Source organism: Pristiophorus japonicus, chromosome 14, assembly GCF_044704955.1.
Source record: "Pristiophorus japonicus isolate sPriJap1 chromosome 14, sPriJap1.hap1, whole genome shotgun sequence".
Lineage (NCBI taxonomy): Eukaryota > Metazoa > Chordata > Chondrichthyes > Pristiophoridae > Pristiophorus > Pristiophorus japonicus.
The window spans coordinates 183,004,039-183,019,123 of record NC_091990.1 but is presented as its reverse complement, the minus strand read 5'-3'; the positions used below and the strand labels follow the sequence as shown (position 1 = coordinate 183,019,123).

General features: G+C 44.9%; 1 protein-coding gene across 10 annotated transcripts in view; it reads left to right on the top strand.

The window, feature by feature from the left end:
- pde3b (phosphodiesterase 3B) overlaps positions 1 to 15,085 on the top strand; it is a 442,736-nt gene that overhangs the window by 202,659 nt on the left and 224,992 nt on the right. Inside the window, exon 1 of one of the 10 annotated variants that reach the window (XM_070899932.1) lies at positions 869 to 897. The exons of 7 other annotated variants lie outside the window; for them this stretch is intronic. The gene's annotated coding sequence lies outside the window, so the exon portion shown is untranslated. Of the gene's footprint in view, positions 1 to 868; positions 898 to 1,074; positions 1,145 to 5,475; positions 5,600 to 15,085 lie in introns of those variants that run through there. 2 more of the 10 variants (XM_070899929.1, XM_070899928.1) reach the window with 2 other exon arrangements.

Sequence of the window (15,085 nt, the reverse complement as noted above, 5' to 3'; positions counted from 1 at the left end):
GGTTGTTTTGAAGGGCCACAATGCATTTTCAGGACTTGCCCTCTTCCTCGCGTGCGGGCCCAGCTTGTGCTGTACTGATTGCTTTTCTCCATGTACGACTCATCATGGCAGCTACCCTCTGTTCCTCGGGTGTCAGTGGATGCAGATTGGGCGTGCCTACTCCTGTCCAAGTTGCTTCCCTTTTGTTGTGGGCAATTTCTTCTGCAAAGAGTAAAAGATAACTTTTTACTGAGTGTGTCTTTCTGCAGGGTGGGACATACACATAGTCACATTACAATTACGATTACATCAAAAAATGAAAATATTACTTTAATGACTTGACCAAGGTCGTGCCATTTCTTTTTACACTGACTTCCAGATCTCATGGTATGCACAACTGCACAGTAATCTTCTGCAACTTGGTTCCAGCGTTTCTTCATTTCTTTAGGTGGCACTTTTATGCGACCTCTGTTGCTGGTATCTAGCTCAAATGACGTTGACTAATATCTCCACTTCTTAATGCAAGAAATTCTTTGTTCTTGGTGGACGTTGTTCCATTGCTGTGTTGAATTGATACTCTTATTTTTCAAAACACACAGTCCTTATTTTGCATGCACCTATGCAGCACCTGTTCTGGAAGTTTAGCAGTGAAAAGCAGCACTCACTGATTTCAGCAGGTGATTTCTTCAACAGTGCTGCTAAAAGCACTCCTTCAGACACCAAAAAAATCAACAAAATTCAATCCCAAGCCTTTCCAGAGGTCCACGAGCCAAATCAGCACAAGTTCCTTTAAAAATGGCCGAGTGCCAATGTTTATGGCAGGGCTGCCGGCACGACGTTCTCTCATTAGCCCCGCCCCCTTGCTGATATCTGCGCGCCGAGCTCCGAGGGACCTGCAGGGAGCCTGAGAATTGTAAGGTACATTTTTGTCGTGTTTTTAGGTGCGAAAAATGGGCGTCCATGTCGGGGTTACGCTGTTTTAGGCGCGGCCCGAAACTTGACCCCAATCGTTCTAATCGTTAAACCAATGCGGAAAATACTGGGCGTGCACGAAAATACTGGGCATGCACTATCAGTCAGCCAGCATCTGCAAAGAGAAATGACGGGTTAATGACACTTTGTGGGTGTAATCTTTCATCAGAACTGAAAACTGAAAGGTCATCAGGTAAGGTCAATTTAGAAAAGAGAGAAAAAAGGTAAGTGGGAGAGATCTGTCTGAGACTAAATGTCACGGCGTAGAAACTTAGGTTATTTTGCCATCTTCATGTGTACTCTCTCACATTAATCTCTGTCACCACTTGTTCCCTGCCTGTTGCTTTATGTAATCTGCTGCCATACATGATTGAAGTGTGAAGTTAAGTCATTTTGCTTAGCCCAACATGTAATCCGTTCATCTAAGCCTTTGCCTCCTACATAATAAATAAATGTACAACAGGGAACATATGGTGTCAATAAAATAACTTGGCAATAAATTCTATGTCAGACTCTGTAACTCATATGCATATTGGGTTCATGCGTAATGATATCCAATGCCACTCAGCAATTTCTTTCTTTATAAATGGTGAGATTCATTATTCATTCAATTTGTGGACAATACAAACTATTGAAGTCTGATTCTATGGTCAGAATAACTTCGATAGATTAACACTATAATTAGAACTCTTTCTCCCCTCACCAAAGTGGCTGTTTTGTACCATGTTGGGTACTTTGGCTAAACTTAAAAAAGGATATTTACAGCTCGAAATAATATTTACATTTGGCCATTTCTGTTACCTCAAAATGACAAGTTACTGTTTACTTTAGCAGCTCTGAAGTGCCAAACTGTTTTTGAAGCTTGGATGTACAGTTTAATTTTTTCCCCCCTGCTGGTTGTACTTTGCTTTGAGACATTGTGGTTACTTGCGAAGTAGCATCTCTGATGCCACTGGAAGCCTCTTCTATATTGTTTTATGTTTTTAAACAGACAAGAAATTAGGAAGATGTTATTAATGTGAAGCCAATAAAATATTGGCATGTTGTTAAATAATTTCAAGATTATTTATTTTTGATAGTAAAATTTGGTCGTTACAATGTCTATTAATAATGAAATATGGAACTCCTTTTAAATGAACATTTTTGCACTTGCAACTAATGAACTTAATTAAATGTTTTAACTTGCTTTGTGCTTAACTGGAAAATTGTACTACAGGTGCAGCATTGAAAATCCGGAGTTCCAGAATGTTCTGGAATCCGGACTCCGGATCCATCGGTGGCAGGGTCGTCCGGAATCCATAAAATGTTCCAGAATTCGGACCCGACGACCTCGAGGCCCCGCCTCACCGCTGCTACTCTTAATTCGGGGCTTCCTCACCGGCCAGCTCTAACCTACTCCGTGACAGGGCACGCCGGCCTGAACACTTCCTTGGCGGCGAGGCCTGCCCGAGCACCACCTCAATGGCGGGACCTGTCTGAACACCACCTCCAGGGCGGGACCCCACCCGAACAGCTCCTCCTCGGCGGGGCCCTGCCCCAAACAGCTCATTCTCGGCCGGGTCCCGCCCGAACAGCTGCTCTGGACCAATAAGTCAGGTTTTGATCATATTGCTCTGAGATGGCATCACTCTTAAGTGCATAGCAGTAGCCTAATGACAACGGTTCTTTTGACTCATCCTCCTTAGAAAGATAGTTGGCCCTAACTTCCTACCCATGAACAACACCAGGCTGAGATTTGGAGCACGTTGAAGTAAGGATAGAACCTATGTCCCAGAGTACGTGGTGGTGTATTTTGGTGTTCCAGTGTGCTATGAATCTGCCACTGCCCGATACATTTTTGTTGCAGGCATATGAACATCCTGCCTCATTATCAGCTTATGATCCTCATGGCTGCAAAAAGAGCACTGCCAAGCATTGCTTCTACCAATTTAGTCAGAAATGAGAATGTTAAGCTGCCTTTGAATATCTGCATCACAATGAACATGCTTGCAGTTCCAAGTTCAAAGAATGCTGTTGTACTTATTCAGCATTTAAACAAGAATTTTTTTTTTTGCAGCTTGAAAGAAATTACCATTTGGAAAGCTGTAAATAGTGAAAGTTCGTGTCCTTGTTGCATGGTTGTTTGCATTTCTTATCTGTCTATTTTTCTGTGTTGCAATATCAACTGAAAATAAGGTCATTTAATTCTCTTTAACACCACCTCCCCATTATAAACTCTGCAATATCAGAGGAGCATTAATCACCCATATACTGAAAGCTACAGCTCTGTCCAGTTGCTAAAGCTCAGGAATTCTTGGATGCATATTTATTGTAGTTTCCAAAATCTACATGTAGCACTCAAGTGCTTAGAAAAAAAACATGGCGTGAAAGCTGCTTCGTGTGATCACCAGCATATAAAACCATTTTCAAAAAATTTTCTGGAAGATCCAAATTTAGTATGACACCAACTGAATTCATGTGGACAATTGATTAACTGTTGGATAGTTTGTGCAAAATCTGCCATTTCAACACAAAGTAAAATGAGTATCACAGAATCATAGAAATTTACAGCACATAAGGAGGCCATTCGGCCCATTGTGTCCGTGCCAACCAACAAAGAGTTATCTCGCCTAATCCCACTTTTCAGCTCTTGGTCTGTAGCCTTGTCGGTTACGGCACTTCAAGTGCATAACCAAGTACTTTGTGCATGCCATGAGGGTTTCTGCCTTTACCACTCTTTCAGGCAGTGAGTTACAGACCCCCACCACCCTCTGGGTGAAAAAAATTCCCCGTAAATCCCCTCTAAACCTCCTACCAATCTATGCCCCCTGGTTATTGACCCTTATGTTATGGGGAAGAGGTCCTTCCTATCCACTCTATCAAGGCCGCTCATAATTTTATACAGGTTGGACCTCTCTGGTCCAGGATTCTCTGGTCCGGAAACATCCGTGGTTCGGCATCAGTTTCCCGTGTTTCTTGGCTCTGTGATCAGTGCGCAACTGCCGCTTTGCGTGGGTGGCGTCCTGGTTTCTCACTGGCTCTCGGTGTTCATTGCTGCAGAGAGAAAGAGAGCGAGGCCCGAGTTTCGCAACCTGAGCCGGAGTGTGGCGGAGGCGTTCAGGAGCCGGGGTGCTGTCTAGAGGTACCGGTATGCCTGGGCTCGGCGTGACCTCCCGTGGTTCGGAAAATTTTCTGTTTTGACACCGGTCAGATCCCGAGGGTGCCGGACCAGAGAGGTCCAACCTGTATACCTCAATTACATCTCCCCTCAGCCTCCCGTGCTTCAAAAGAAACAAACCCAGCCTATCCAATCTGATCTCATTGCTAAAATTCTCCAGTCCAGGCAATATCTTCGTAAATCTCCTCTGTACCCTCTCTAGTGCAATCACATCTTTCCTGTGATGTGGTGATCAGAACTGCATGCACTACTCTAGCTGTGGCCTAATTAGTGTTTTAAGAGTATTTGTTTTGGAGAATGTTTAATAAATATTGTATCAGGATTTTTCTATGTTTTGTAGTGTATCGGCATATACAGTAGCTGGAGGCAACTGCACCATGGAGAATATCTCCTGAATTTGACCCTGGTAATTGTTGCGAGCACAAAGATTTGACGCGCTAAATCATAGACAATGAATCATGGGCCAGTCACAGATTTCTCCCAGTCTCAAACATGTTTCCTCAACTCTGCTATAGCTGCATGATGCTTAACTTCACTGTTAAGCTGTTGCATTACCACAGACAGCAACAGTGACATTTGAAAAACTGTTTGAGTTGCCGAATCACTGTACTGAATGTTCGTTCATATTCAGATATTTTAAATGGTACGATAGCCTTGTGATTATGGTACTGGATGAGCAACAAATGTCATAAGTTCTGGTCCCAAATGCCATGAGGCACGTTGTGAAATTGAATTCAACAAATCCAGTAATTTGTCATCTCGTACCAGAAAATGCCCAGATTTTCAGCTGAAGGAGTGCAGGATGGAACGAGGGCCTGGGAGGAAGCAATTCATTGGGAGTAGGAATGGGAACCCCCCCCAAAAAATATGGGAGAGACGCAGCAATAGCAAGACAGTCGAGAGAGAGACCATATTCTCCCATATGCTATGTTGAGTGATATGGTCATAATATATTTTAACAATCTTATATCTCTGCACACTTCCTTTCCACAAAGCTCACTGCCTGTTGTCAGATTTATATCATCCTTTTGTGTCAATTTTTTTCTATTACAAATGAGGTCATAAAAATTGCAATGAAAGCAGCCGATATAAATTTGAATTTGTAATTGCACCCTCCAGCCAGTGGTGGTGCTGTAGTACCTCCAACAACAACTGTTAGCATTTATATACTGTCTTTAATGTAGTAATATGTCCCAAGGCACTTCAAAGGAACAATTATCAAAAAGAATTTGACACTGAGCCACATGGAGATGTTATGCCATGTGACCAAAAGCTTAGTCCAATCGGTAGGTTTTAAGGACTGTCTTAAAACAGGAGCTTAAAGAGGTAGAGAGGTGGAGGGAATTCCAGAGTTTCGGGTTTTGGCAGCATTAGGCACAGCTGCCAATGGTGGAGCAATGAAAATCAGGGATGTGCAAAAGGCCACAATTGTAAGAGTGCTTGGATCTCGGAGGTTTGCCGGTCTGGAGGAGGTTACAGAGATGGAGAGGGGTGAGCCGATGAAGCGTTTTCAAACAAGGATAAGAATTTTTAAATCGAGGCATTGCTGGCCTGCAAGCCAATGTAGGTCAGCGAGCTCGGGTGGTGAGTGAACGGGAGTTGCTGTGAGTGAGGATATGGGCAGCAGAGTTTTGGATAAGCTCAAGTTTACAGATGGTGGAAGGCTGGCCAGGAGAGCATTGGTATATTCACGTCTCGAGGTACCAAAGGCATGGATGAGGGTCTCGGCAGCAGCTGTGCTGAGGCTGAGTCGGAGCCAGACAATGTTATGGAGGTGGAAGTAGACAGTCTTGGTGACAGAGAAGCTATGGGGTCACAAGCTCAGCTCAGGGTCAAGTATGACGCCAAGATTGCGAACGGTCCGGTTCAGCCTCAGGCAATGTCCAGTGAGAGGGATGGAGTTGGTGGCTAAGGAACGGAATTTGTGGCGGGAACCAAAGACAATGACTTTGGTTGTCCCAATATTTAACTCTTCTCATCCCGGATTGGATGTTGGCCAAGCAGCGTGATAAATCAGAGGCAGAGGAGGGGTTGAGAGATCTGGTGAGGTTGAGCTGAGTGTCGTCAGCGTAGATGTGGAAACTAATATATTTTCAGATGATGTCGCCGATGACCAGCATGTAGATGTGAAATATTAGGGAGCCAAGGACAGATCCTTGGGGGACTGTCTCCCAGCTCCTCGTTCTGTACTCCAGAGAGACTCCTGTGCTCCAACCAACTCCATTTTTCTGCTGCCGAAATTGCTGTAAAGTTTTGCTACTTTAACAAAAATAATATCAAATCGAAGTATTATACAAAATTAAGTAAAGAAAAACTTGGATTTAAATAGCGCCTTTCACGACCACTGGATGTCTCCAAGTGCTTTACAGCAAATGAAGTGCTTTTTCTTTTGAAGTCACTGTTGTAATGTCGGAAATGTGGCAGCCAATTTGCGCACAAGCAAGCTCCCACAAAAAGCACTGTTATAATGACCAGATGCTCTTTATTGCAAGGGGGTTGGAGTATAAGAGTAAGGAAGTCTTGCTACAATTGTATAAGGCCTTGATGAGACCACACCTGGAGTACTGTGCACAGTTTTGGTCTCCTTATCTAAGAAAGGATATACTTGCCTTGGAGGCCGTGCCACAGAGGTTCACTCGATTGATTCTTGGGATGAGAGGGCTGACTTATGATGAGAGATTTTGTAGAATGGCCCTATGCTCTTGAGTTTAGAACAATGAGAGGTGATCTCATTGAAACCTCCAAGATTCTGAAAGGGATTGACAGGATACATGCTGTTAGGTTGTTTCCTCCCGACTGGAGTGTCCAGAACTATGGATCACAGTCTCAGGATAAGGGGTAGGCCATTTAAGACAGAGATGAGGATTTCTTCACTCAGAGGGTTGTAAATCTTTGGAATTCTCTGCCCCAGAGGGCTATGGATGTTGAGTCTCTGAATATATTCAAGGCTGAGAAATAGATTTTTGGGGTCTAGGGGAATCGAGGGATATGGAGATCGGGCGGGAAAGTGAAGTTGAGGTCAATGATCAGCCATCATCGTATTGAATGGCAAAGCAGGCTCGAGGGACCATATGGCCTAATCCTGCTCCTATTTCTTATGATCTGTTTTTTATGTTATGTTAATTAAGGGATAAATATTGGTCAGCACACCGGGGATAACTCCCCTGCTCTTCTTTGAAATAGTGTAATGGAATCTTTTATGTCCACTTGAGAGAGCAGATGGGGCCTCGGTTTAACCTCTTATCCAAAAGACGGCACCTCCGTCAGTGCAGCGCTCCCTCAGCACTGCCCAGGAGTGTCAGCCTGGATTTTTTTTTTTTGTGCTCACATCCCTGGAGTGGGACATGAACCCACAGCTTTGTGACTCAGAGGCAAGAGGGCTAGCCACTGAGCCACGCCTTGAAAATTGAGCACTGAATTATGTCTGTCGGGCTCTATTTAAATTATCCTGTACCATCTAATATTGCTTTCACCTGAAAATTACACATGGTCTTCGCTTTCCATGTGTAATTGTTCTGGCACTTCCAAAGAACAGGCATTCCTGATATAAGATTACAGTGAGGCTTGAAAACTCTGTACTTATTCCACCATGTCTTTGATTCTGTTGAACACTTTTTCTTTTAATTCGCTCTGGGATGTGGGCACCACTGGCAAGGACAGCATTTGTTGCCCATCCCGAGTTGCCCTTGAGAAGATGGTGATGAGCCGCCGCCTTGAACTGCTACAGTCCTTGTGGTAAAGGTACTCCCACAGTGCTGTTTGGGAGGGAGTTCCAGGATTTTGATCCAGTGACGATGAAGGAACGGCGATATATTTCCAAGTCAGGATGGTGTGTAACTTGGAGGGTAACTTGCAGGTGATGTTCCCATGCGCCTGCTGCCCTTGTCCTTCGAAGTGGTAAAGGTCTCTGGTTTGGGAGGTGCTGCCAAAGAAGCCGTAGCGAGTTGCTGCAGTGCATCTTATCGATGGTACACATTGCAGCCACGGTGCGCCGGTGGTGGAGAGAGTTAATGTTGAAGGTGGGGTGCTAATTAAGCAGTCTGCTTTGTCCGAGATGGTGTCTAGCTTCTTGCGTTGTTGGAGCTGCCCTCATCCAGGCAAGTGGAGAGTGTTCCATCACAATCCTGACTTGCGCCTTGTAGATGGCAGAAAGGCTTCAGGAAGTCAGGAGGTGAGCCACTCGCCGCAGAATACCCAGTCTCTGACCCGCTCTTGTTGCCACAGTATTTATGTGGCTGGTCGAGTTAAGTTTCTGATTAGTGGTGACCCCCAGGATGTCGATGGTGGGGGATTCGGCAACGGTAATGCCGTTGAATATCAAGGGGAGGTGGTTAGACTGTCGCTTGTTGGAGATGGTCATTGCCTGGCACTTGTGTGACGCGAATGTTACTTGCCACTTAACAGCCCAAGCCTGAATGTTGTCCAGGTCTTGCTGCATGTGGGCATGGACTGCTTAATTTTATGAGGAGTTGCGAATGGAACTGAACACTGTGCAATCATCAGCGAACATCCCCACTTTTGACCTTATGATGGTCATTAATGAAGCAGCTGAAGATGGTTGGGCCTGGGACACTGCCCTGAGGAACTTGTGCAGCGATGTCCTGGGGCTGTGGTGGCTGACTTCCAACCACCACAACCATCTTACTTTGTGCTTGGTATGACTGCAGCCAGTGAAGAGTTTTGCCTCTAATTCCCATTGACTTCAGTTTTGGTAGGGCTCCTTGATGCCACACTAGATCAAATGCTGCCTTGATGTCCAGGGCAGTCACTTTCGCCTCACCTCTGGAATTCAGCTCTTTTGTTTGGACAAAGGCTGGAGTGAGTTGTCCTGGCGGAACCTAAACTGAGCATCGATGAGAATGTTATTAGAAAATAGGTGCAGGAGTAGGCCATTTGGCCCTTTTGAGCCTGCACCGCCATTCAATGAGTTCATGGCTGAACATGCAACTTCAGTACCCCATTCCTCCTTTCTCGTCATTGGTGAGTAAGCGCCACTTGATCGCACTGTCGTCGTCAGCTTCCATCACTTTGCTGATGAATGAGAGTAGACTGATGGGGCCATATTGGATTTGTCCTGCCTTTTGTGGACATGACAAACCTGGGTAGTTTTCCACATTGTCGGGTAGATGCCCGTATTGTAGATGCACTGGAACGGCTTGGCTAGATGCGCGGCTCTGTTCTAGAGCACGTCTTCAGCACGACAGCTGGAATGTTGTCGGGGCCCACAGCCCTTGCTGTATCCAGTGTGCTCAGCCGTTTCTTGATATCACATGGAGTGAATCGAATTACCTGAAGGCTAGCTTCTGTGATGGTGGGGACCTCAGGAGGAGGTCGATATGGATCATCCACTCGGCACTTCTGGCTGACGCTTCAGCCTTGTCTTTTGCACTTGTGTGCTATCATTGAGGATGGGAATATTCATGGAGCCTCCTCCTCCCATTACTTGTTTAATTGTCCACCACCATTCACAACTGGATGCGGCAGGACTGCAGAGCTTTGATCTTGCAGGCCCAGTCTGGCAGCTATGTCCTTCAGGGCTCAGCCAACTCGGTCAGTAGTGGTGCTACCGAGCCATTGAAGTCCCCCACCCAGTGGTGTTCAAGATGGAGTACTCATTCACCAGCTGAGGGGAGGGCGATAGGTGGTAATTAGCAAGAAGTTTCCTTGCCCATGTTTGGACGAAGAGCTGTAATGAGTATAATGAGACTTCATGGGGTCCGGAGCCAATGTTGAGGACTCCAAGAGCCACTCACTCCCGACTGTATACCACTGAGCCTCCACCTCATAACATAAGAAATAGGAGCAGGAGTAGGCCATTTGGCCCCTCGCGTCTGCTCCGCCATTTCTTCTTCATCATCATCATCATCGGCAGTCCCTCGGAATCGAAGAAGACTTGCTTCCACTCCTAAAGTGAGTTCTTTGGTGGCTGAACAGTCCAAGACAATAGCCACAGACGCTGTCACAGGTGAGACAGATAGTCGTTGAGGGAAGGGGTGGGTGTGACTGGTTTGCCGTACGCTTTCCGCTGCCTGGGCTTCATTTCTGCATGCTCTCGGCGTTGAGACTCGAGGTGCTCAGCGCCCTCTCGGATGCACTTCCTCCACTTAGGGCGGTCTTTGGCTTGGGACTCCCAGGTGTCAATGGTGATGTTGCACTTTATCAGGGAGGCTTTGAGGGTGTCCTTGTAGCGTTTCTGTTGCCCACCTTTGGCTCATTTGCTGTGAAGGAGCTCTGAGTAGAGTACTTGCTTTGGGAGTCTCATGTCTGGCCATGCAGACTATGTGGCCTGCCCAGCAGAGCTGATCGAGTGTGGTCAGTGCTTCAATGCTGGGGATGTTAGCCTGAATGAGGACGCTGATGTTGGTGCGCCTGTCCTCCCAGGGGATTTGTAGGATCTTGCGCGCGGAGACATCGTCGGTGATCTGATCATGGGCTTAGCTCCACTTCCCTGCCCGCTCCCTATAACCCTTATCGTTCAAAAATCTGTCGCTCTCCACCTTAAATATATTCAATGACCCAGCCTCCACAGCTCTCTGGGGCAGAGAATTCCACAGATTTACAACCCTCAGTGAAGAAATTCCTCCTCATATAGCTTTTTATTGCATATTAAATAAAGATTGGTTTAAACATGTGAGGTTGGATATTGATTAAATGAATCCCAGAGCATCTGATGTACCTAAAATGCAAATAAATATGTCCCATACGTTCAATCACTTAACTAAGATACCAACAATTGAAGCAGACAATTTCAACAATGTAATTTTGATGCATCAAAGAATTTTTTGCAGTTGCTGCACTGCTTTATGCAAATTCATTTTGGTAGTACGGTAAGTTTGCCAATTGTTAAGGTGTATTGTAACCAAGTGCAAAATTGGTGCAGTTGGATCATTTCCAATGAAACAAGCTCACTGGCTTCGAGTAAGTAGTGCTGTGTCAGCTCCAATTTAACAGCAGCAGCTAACAGTCCCTCAGGAAATTGATGTGTTATTATGCATCGATGCATAGTCCTGCTTATCCACTTACCAATGAGAACTTCTTGGGCTGATCAACTTGCACTGTTAATCAGAATTTACTGTGTACATGAAGCAGCCACGCATTGGGTATTACCTCAGAAAATAGATATGTGCCACATGCACAGAAGCTCTCTGAAATTCAGTTTGAGAAAGGTAATGCTGAAAAGCCATTTCTGATCGAAGACTTGCACAAAATACAAGCAGGTGAATAAGTAACTTGTAAAGCTATCTGGTTGTTGCAGATTTGAATTCACCAAAACCATTGTATGTTTAGATACTCACTTATTCTCTCTGCAATTTGTTGCCTGCCAGGTACTTTTCTACAAAATTTAGATAGATGTTAAAAATGTCCTGTATTGGCACAATGGGAATGACTTCACTGCACATTTTCTTTGTGAAAGGATGATTGGTGGAATTGGAGGGCAGAGGCAAATTGTAGTACAGGTTCTGTATTTTAATATAAATGTATCGATCTACTGATGATGCTGTTGTAATGGCAGACATTTAAAGATCGCATGGATGAACTTCAACAATTGAACATCCCTGTCTGGCATAAAAATAAAACGGGGATGGTGGCTCAACCGTGGCTAACAAGGGAAAATAGGGATAGTGTTAAAACCAAGGAAGAGGCATATAAATTGGCCAGGAAAAGCAGCAAACCTGAGGACTGGGAGAAATTTAGAATACAGCAGAGGACAAAAGGTTTAATTAGGAGGGGGAAAATAGAGTATGAGAGGAAGCTTGCAGGGAACATAAAAACTAACTGCAAAAGCTTCTATAGATACGTGAAGAGAAAAAAATGAGTGAAGACAAATGTAGGTCCCTTGCAGTCAGAATCAGTGAATTTATAATGGGGAACAAAGAAATGGCAGACCAATTGAACAAATACTTTGGTTCTGTCTTCACGAAGGAAGACACAAATAACTTTCCGGAAATATTAGGGGACAGTGGGTCTTGCGAGAAGGAGGAACTGAAGGAAATCCTTATTAGTCAGGAAATTGTATTAGGAAAATTGATGGGATTGAAGGCGAATAAATCCCCGGGGCCTGATAGTCTGCATCCCAGAGTACCTAAGGAAGTGGCCCTAGAAATATTGGATGCATTGGTGGTCATTTTCCAACATTCTGTCGATTCTGGATCAGTTCCTATGGATTGGAGGGTAGCTAATGTAACCCCACTTTTTAAAAAAGGAGGGAGAGAGTAAACAGGAAATTATAGATCAGTTAATCTGACATCGGTAGTGGGGAAAATGTTGGAATAAATTATTAAATATGTAATAGCAGCGCATTTGGAAAGCAGTGACAGGATTGGTCCAAGCCAGCATGGATTTATGAAAGCGAAATCATGCTTGACAAATCTTCTCGAATTTTTTGAGGATGTAACGAGTAGAGTGGACAAGGGAAAACCAGTGGATATGGTGTATTTGGACTTTTAAAAAGCTTTTGACAAGGTCCCACACAAGAGATTAGTGAGCAAAATTAAAGCACATGGTATTGGGGGTAATATATTGACGTGGATAGAGAACTGGTTGGCAGACAGGAAGCAAAGAGTAGGAATAAACGGGTCCTTTTCAAAGTGGCAGGCAGTGACTAGTGGGGTAAGGTTCAGTGCTGGGACCCCAGCTATTTACAATATACATTAATGATTTAGACGAAGGAATTGAATGTAATATCTCCAAGTTTGTAGATGACACTAAGCTGGGTGGCAGTGTGAGCTGTGAGGAGGATACTAAGAAGCTGCAGGGTGACTTGGACAGGTTAGGTGAGTGGGAAAATGCATAGCAGATGCAGTATAATGTAGAGAAATGTGAGGTTATCCACTTCGGTGGCAAAAACAGGAAGGCAGAATATTATCTGAATGGTGACAGATTAGGAAAAGGGGAGGTGCAACGAGACCTGGGTGTCACAGAAACATAGAAAATAGGTGCAGCAGTAGGCCATTCGGCCCTTCGAGCCTGCACCGCCATTCAATGGGTTCATGGCTGAACATGCAACTTCAGTACCCCATTCCTGCTTTCTTGCCATATCCCTTGATCCCCCTAGTAGTAAGGACGACATCTAACTCCTTTTTGAATATATTTAGTGAATTGGCCTCAACAACTTCCTGTGGTAAAGAATTCCACAGGTTCACCACTCTCTGGGTGAAGAAGTTTCTCCTCATCTCGGTCCTAAATGGCTTACCCCTTATCCTTAGACTGTGACCCCTGGTTCTGGACTTCCCCAACATTGGGAACATTCTTCCTGCATCTAACCTGTCTAAACCCATCAGAATTTTAAACGTTTCTATGAAGTCCCCTCTCATTCTTCTGAACTCCAGTGAATACAAGCCCAGTTGATCCAGTCTTTCTTGATATGTCAGTCCCGCCATCCCGGGAATCAGTCATGGTACATCAGTCATTGAAAGTTGGCATGCAGGTACAGCAGGCGGTGAAGAAGGCAAATGTCATGTTGGCCTTCATAGCAAGAGGATTTGAGTATAGGAGCAGGGAGGTCTTACTGCAGTTGTACAGGGCCTTGGTGTTTGAATATCGTGTGCAGCTTTGGTCTCCTAATCTGAGGAAGGACATTCTTGCCATTGAGGGAGTGCAGCGAAGGTTCACCAGACTGATTCCCGGGATGGCAGGACTGACATATGAAGAAAGACTGGATCGACTAGGCTTATATTCACTGGAATTTAGAATAATGAGAGGGTATCTCATAGAAACATATAAAATTCTGACGGGATTGGACAGGTTAGATGCAGGAAGAATGTTCCCGATGTTGGGGTAGTCCAGAACCAGCGGTCACAGTCTAAAGGATAAAGGGTAAGCCATTTAGGACCGAGATGAGAAGAAACTTCTTCATTCAGCGAATTGTGAATCTGTGGAATTCTCTACCACAGAAAGTTGTTGAGGCCAGTTCGTTCGATATATTCAAAAGGGAGTTCGATGTGGCCCTTACGGCTAAAGTGATCAGGGGGTATGGAGAGAAGGCAGGAGTGGGGTACTGAAGTTGCATGATCAGCCATGATTATATTGAATGCTGTTGCAGGCTTGAAGGGCCGAATGGCCGACTCCTGCACCTATTTTCTTTGTTTCTATATGAACATAGAAACATAGAAAATAGGTGCAGGAGCAGGCCATTCAGCCCTTCTAGCCTGCACCACCATTCAATGAGTTCATGGCTGAACATGAAACTTCAGTACCCCCTTCCTGATTTCTCGCCATACCCCTTGATCCCCCGAGTAGTAAGGACTTCATCTAACTCCCTTTTGAATATATTTAGTGAATTGGCCCCAACCACTTTCTGTGGCAGAGAATTCCACAGGTTCACCACTCTCTGGGTGAAGAAGTCTCTCCTCATCTCGGTCCTAAATGGCTTACCCCTTATCCTTAGACTGTGACCCCTGGTTCTGGACTTCCCCAACATTGAGAACATTCTTCCTGCATCTAACCTGTCTAAACCTGTCAGAATTTTAAACGTTTCTATGAGGTCCCCTCTCATTCTTCTGAACTCCAGTGAATATAAGCACAGTTGATCCAGTCTTTCTTGATAGGTCAGTCCCACCATCCCGGGAATCAGTCTGGTGAATCTTTGCTGCACTCCCTCAATAGCAAGAATGTCGTTCCTCAAGTTAGGAGACCAAAATTGTACACAATACTCCAGGTGTGGCCTCACCAAGGCCCTGTACAACTGTAGCAACACCTCCCTGCCCCTGTACTCAAATCCCCTCGCTATGAAGGCCAACATGCCATTTGCTTTCTTAACCGCCTGCTGTACCTGCATGCCAACCTTCAATGACTGATGTACCATGACACCCAGGTCTCGTTGCACCTTCCCTTTTCCTAATTTGTCACCATTCAGATAATAGTCTGTCTCTCTGTTTTTACCACCAAAGTGGATAACCTCACATTTATCCACATCATTGTGATAAGGACCAAAAAGATTGGGCTGTAGAATGGGATGATTTTGGGGAGGGAATTTGG